The 6,000-nt window shown below is 37.8% G+C and overlaps 1 protein-coding gene across 1 annotated transcript in view; it reads left to right on the top strand.

Annotated features, from left to right (window-relative positions):
• The first annotated feature begins 338 nt into the window (after positions 1-338).
• Positions 339-6,000, top strand: part of LOC135467924 (ETS-related transcription factor Elf-3-like) — a 39,294-nt gene continuing 33,632 nt past the window's right edge. Inside the window, exon 1 of the mRNA XM_064745853.1 lies at positions 339-458. The gene's annotated coding sequence lies outside the window, so the exon portion shown is untranslated. The remainder of the gene's footprint in view (positions 459-6,000) is intronic.

The raw sequence follows: 6,000 nt of genomic DNA, 5'->3' as shown, positions 1-6,000 counted from the left end.
ATGTATATCATGGACTTATCTGCCATATTGTTAGGGTCGTTCAAAGTAGTTATCCAGTTTATTTTTTCTGAGAGGTGTACTCAGGTACGTAATGATATCACAGCTCTGCGATTGGTCGCTGACCACTGACGTTTTAACCAATGGGAAGACAACCAGGAAGAAAAATGCCTAGGTGCCTGTCAAATAGGGGAATTTTGAATGGGGCAAAGAAACGGGATTCCACGTGCTACAACCAAATTCAATGAACTACCTATGCATGTAGTAAACCCGAATAAAGCCTAAACTGAAGGAAAATGGCAACATTGCCGTAGTGGAACTGCGCGTTAATATTTGGTCATTTTTTTTGCTGAAGATTACTTTGTTTACACGTTCTATTATTTTTTCCACTCATGGATGTTTCTTATGTTTATGATCCCACTTCCTGCCGCTCCAGTCTATGGAATGATCGTCCATCATACGTAAGTACCAGCATCTAGATCGCAGTTTTTATGTGCATCTCTTTTGCATGATTATTACTCTTTGTTAATACCATTTAGTACTTCGCAGTGTTTTGCTGCATGCTTCTGTAATTTTAAACATGAACAAAATTTGGAATGTCTGAATGCAGTGCACATTTTTTCGCAAACTTGATTAGGGGTATATCTTTATTGATTTAGAATACTTTTCTTATGATCTTGAGGCAGTAAATACAGAGAGAGCGTGTATGTTACTGTGCCTGTGTCTTTTACGAATAGAATTTGTGTTCATGATAGACCTACAGTGTTCTGTGTATCTATAGATAACTATAGATGTTGTAGCATCGATCATGCAGACTGTGAACTTACACGTGTATATACATAGCTAATCGGCGACTTGTGGTCCCTCTACTTTTATATGCATCTCACATTTAACGTTGTTGTTTTGTTCCTTGCGATTTGTTTATCGTGATCCGCAGCTAAATATTTCATATAAGTGTCATATCCTGTTGTTTCGCACCTTTCGTATACCGATTTTAAGCAGTGCATGCGTGTAATTTAGGTTAGTGGTAAGGGCCCGTTTAAATATCCCCTCAGGCGTGTTGTTAAACCCGAGAGAAGTAATGAACCATTACAAGAGTTACTTCCCCTCTACAACAGGACATGTTTCGAGATATTGTCTTTGGCGAGTATTGAAAATGTAGTCTATTTCTGTAAATGTTCCATAAGTCACAAAATTTCATACCAACTTACATGCTGTATGCCTGTTAAATAGTATTTGGGAGAGGTTCTTTCATAATAATTATAATATTTCGAATTATAAAGTTAATATCCAGCATTATATAATTGGATTTCACTTCATTGTTTAAAACTTCGGAGCTTGAATTTGTGACACACTGTTTATATAAAGCTGGACTGATATTAAAACCTGAATAAACTATTAAAACCTGTAAATCGGGGTGTAAGATTGTCATTATTGTTTACAGTTAACACTAAACTGCAATATAACAGTTTTACAAATATTGTTAATTTAGGTCCTTTCTCCATCGACGAAAAAAAATTCGTCCTACTTTCTCCCCGAATACCGAAGTGTGGTCTAACAGTAACACGTGTGTTTCGGGGAGGACTGATCACACATGGTTGTTTTCTCTAGTACTTCATCAGGTCTGAATTTGTTAGGTAGCTTATGTCCGTGGAGCATTTCCCTTGTGTCGTATTGCTTGAATTATTCAGTGCCGTACAAAGTCCCCGAAACTCCACAGTGCGCCATGTTTTGCAGCCGTCCTTTTTTTGGAACAATCGCGGGTGGAGTAATTCTGCATGGAATGTTTCACGTTCTTCTTTATAGCCCGAAATATTCCGAACTGAGTATGATCCTTGAGTTAGATTCCAATTTGCTTAACCATATCCTTAGTCTGACGACATGGTTGTATTAATCCCCATGACGTGTATGACGGATTGGTGTTGCAGAAGCTGCATTGATCATGTCTGAATTTATTACAAGCATAAATATGTAGTCATGGTTGAATGTTATGAAGGGATTAACTCTGACCAAGGCTAAATTTTGTGATTACACGTGAATTGTTCTGCCATTGGCTGAATGTTCTAACATCCTGTGAATTGTTCTGGGCATTGCTCATTGTACTGGTTATAGGTAAATTGTTCTGGTCATGGCTCATTGTACTGGTTATAGGTAAATTGTTCTGGTCATGGCTCACTGTACTGGTTATAGGTAAATTGTTCTGGTCATGGCTCATTGTACTGGTTATAGGTAAATTGTTCTGGTCATGGCTCATTTTACTGGTTATAGGTAAATTGTTCTGGTCATCTCTCATTGTACTGGCTAGGTAAATTGTTCTGGCCATGACTGAATACGTTAACAATGAGTGGATCCTTCTGGATATAGGTGGTGATTCTAACCATAGCTGAATTACTCTGTCTTGAAATTGTTTTATGTATAGCTCAGTGAGTTGTGACACCGATAAAATTTACCTCAAAACAACTAATTTTTTTCTTGATATCGGGGAAATGCTTGATGTTGAAGATGTTTTTTTTTGACTGATACTGACGAAAGTTCTTGATATTAATGAATTTAGTCTTGATACTGATAAAATTGGTGTTGATATTGATGAAGTTACCCTCGATATTTGAGACATTTCTGTTGATATTAGTGAATTTGCTCTGGATGTTGCCGAGGTCAGCATTTATCAGTCAAGATATCTTTTTTAGTGAACTTCGTCTTGATTGTTTTACTGGTGCTAACTTTCGTTACCAAGAATTTGTTCATATGGGGCCGCCAGGACTTGATTCGAAAACATAACCCCGTAGGTTTGAAGGTTTATTTTTTTTATTTGACTCAAGAATACCAGTATTTAACTTATACTACGACGGTCAGCATTATGGTGACAGGAAACAGGACAGAGCCCAGGGAAAACCCACGACCATCTGTAGGTTGCTGTCAGATCCTCCCACGTTTGATCGGCGAGGAAGCAAATCCTTTTATGTTAACTAGTGTTACAAGAAGACCCACGGAAACAGATCGTCTTACATGCTTGAACAGACAGATATGAGTCAGACTGTGGAATCGGGTATCCGGTTTCCTTTGTGTCCTGAAGATGCATGAAAAAAGAATAGTATAGCAAAACATTAATTTCAGGTCAGGAATATAGTGGGCGGCATCGACCACGAAATACAGCGTTAACATATAGCTGTAAACTATGAGGAAACGGCCACATCATTCTATTTTTGCTTCCACTGTTGTTTTCTTCTAAAGGTATATTGACTCATGAGTCACTATGAGGCATGTGACACGTAGACTCACCGAGCACATGCATATTTTCGGATTTAAACAAAGAACTATTAGAAAACACTGCAGTCTTTACCTGTATCCTCTATACAATTAAAACTTTATAACTAAGGGATTATTTAATGTGGGTTTAATTTAGCCCGTTTTATGGAAAGGTATATTCCTGCTCACAATGCCATCGGTTTAGTGTAAATGCTTTCGGTCACGTAGTGAAAATTATAACGAATCTTATATATAGACGTGCTCAGTTGGTTAGCGCGCTAGCGCAGCGTAATGACCCCGGAGTCTCTCAGCAATGCGGTCGCTGTGAGTTCAAGTCCAACTCATGCTGGCTTCCTCTCCGGCCGTACGTGGGAAGGTCTGACAGCAACATGCGGATGGCCGTGGGTTTCCCCCGGGCTCTGCCCGGTTTCCATTCACCATAATGCTGACCGCCGTCGTATAAGTGAAATATTCTTGTGTACGGCGTAAAACACCAATCAAATAAATAAATAAATAAATAAAATATATATAGACGTGCAATTTCTAGAGAAGAGCTCGCTGAATGAGTAACCAAAAGACTATATACACTCTAACGAACACTCTAACATTACTCATCTCCAGTTCACAGTGTTGAATGTTTTCCCCAATCTGCTGTACCTAAATCGGAGCTCCAAAGTCAATTTCCAGTTTTACTGTGCTAAAATGAAAAATGATGCACATTTGCTGAAGGAGTGCAAATCGTTTTCTCGGTCTATTATATATGACTTCAAATTCGTTTCATTTGCTTTCTATAATTATTTTAGATCAACTGTCATATATATATACTCAATGTTTAGAACAGTTGTACTTAGTTGTGACATACGTTTTGTCTTAGTTATTACATCTACCTATTAATCAGTGTTGCAGAAATGTAACGAATCTATTCTTGACAGAAACTCTTGCTCAGAATTTTGTTCTATTGACCACACTTAAAATTTATCATTATTTCTCACTGTTCTCGTTTAATCATAAAATTTTTGGACTATCTTTGCCAGATAGATTGATTATAATTTGGTCACTAAAGAATTCTAAAATGTTACGGGCACATATCATTTGACGGTGAAACTGTCAGGACACGGGCAAGAAAAAGATACATTTCGGTTAGAGTTACCCCCCTTCCTGTAGTCGTTTTTCGCAAGCTATAAATAACAGTACACTAGAGATCAGTTTTCCGCGGATTGCCCAATGTTAGCTTCTGTCACTACACGCTACGCAACTTCTTTACAAATAGTGACATGAATAACCCCCGGTATCAATGAACAACAACTTATACATGAGAAAAGGCGTTTCCTCCCTAGATGTATAAACTTGTTGATACGGGTTAAATTAGAGTCAGGATGTTGTCTTCAAGGTTTGTCATGAGGAAGCCCTCTAGGCGGTAGTGAGGAAAGACAGGAATTCAGCCAGCTCTGTCACAGTAAGTAATACCAGGCCTTGGACAGAAAAGCGCAGACAGATACTTTTAGAATACCGGCAAAATTATTATATCCCGATCTAAATTTGCCAGTGCTTTAATATATGGTCTGAATTCAGAGTATTTCCCATTGGCGGTTGACTTATGAGCCGCTTAGTCCATCTCATGTGCCAGACATACGAAATTAATGTTAACTGATCTCCATGTTTTGTACAATTGTCAGGCAAACAACCATAGTCGTCGGACAGAAAGCTTTCCTAGCAATTTTATTAAAAAGCACCACATTTTCTATTTCATAACGATTGCATTTAAGATCCTATGTCTTGTTTTCGAGATCTAAAAATAGCCAGTTCATCGGAAGTTGTTTTTTCAAGGTATATTGTTTTGCATTACAACGTGTTTCAAAATTATGGCTTAGGGTCGCCAGTAAGGTTGTGCGCTCGAATCCAGCTTCCGCTTCATGGTTCGGTTGCATGTTTTGGTTAGCGTATGCTTGTCAGAAATTTGGCAAAGAAATCGTTCCCACATATCAGAAACTTTTTGCTCATCAGATGGACTAGTTGCAGTCATATAATCCCATGTGTTCACGTTACCACAATAAATTTGTAAATCTTATATATAATACAATTTACATGCTATAGCCTGACACCTCTAAAGAGAATGGTTGCTTCCAAACACTTGTTACAGTGATGGTTTTAACCCCAGAAAACAAAAGAAACAAATCTTGCCTGTTTCTATCTTTCAGAGTGTAGATGTTCAAAAACCTGCAGTCAACATTCGTTTGTCTCGATTTCGGGGAATAATACACAAAGGATGACATACAGGGCAACAAAAGGGATAAAGGCAAAATCTAAGAGGTTAAGCTTTGCGTGACCTTGTTTAATTAAAAGCAAAAATTACAATTAAAAGAGATAATGTCAAACAAATTCTTATATTTGGGATTAACCGTTTCACAGTATTTAACTGTAACAAAAGTGTTTTAGAAAAAGACATATAATACATCAGCTTTAATAATGCCAGAACACAAATCTGCTTTGAGCTTATAAAACGCCCGGTTTCGGTGGACAGCACGCGCTTCCTATAACCCTATGGATTTTTGTCCGGGGTTAACAGGAAAAGGCGCGCTTTTCTTTATGTGATTGATCATTAGTCGCCCATAATACCCTGGAAGTAGAACGTTTAGTCGTGTCTTTGTTGTATGTATAACATCTTTACACCATATCGCTTTAAGTTTGAGATCACTTGAGGTACGTACATTTTCCCCAGCTGATGGTAATATCATAATGACCTTTTTTCTAACTTAA

Source organism: Liolophura sinensis, chromosome 6 (genome assembly GCF_032854445.1).
Source record: "Liolophura sinensis isolate JHLJ2023 chromosome 6, CUHK_Ljap_v2, whole genome shotgun sequence".
In the NCBI taxonomy this organism is placed as follows: domain Eukaryota; kingdom Metazoa; phylum Mollusca; class Polyplacophora; order Chitonida; family Chitonidae; genus Liolophura; species Liolophura sinensis.
The sequence above is the reverse complement of the archived record's forward strand: the minus strand, read 5'-3'. Positions and strand labels throughout refer to the sequence as shown.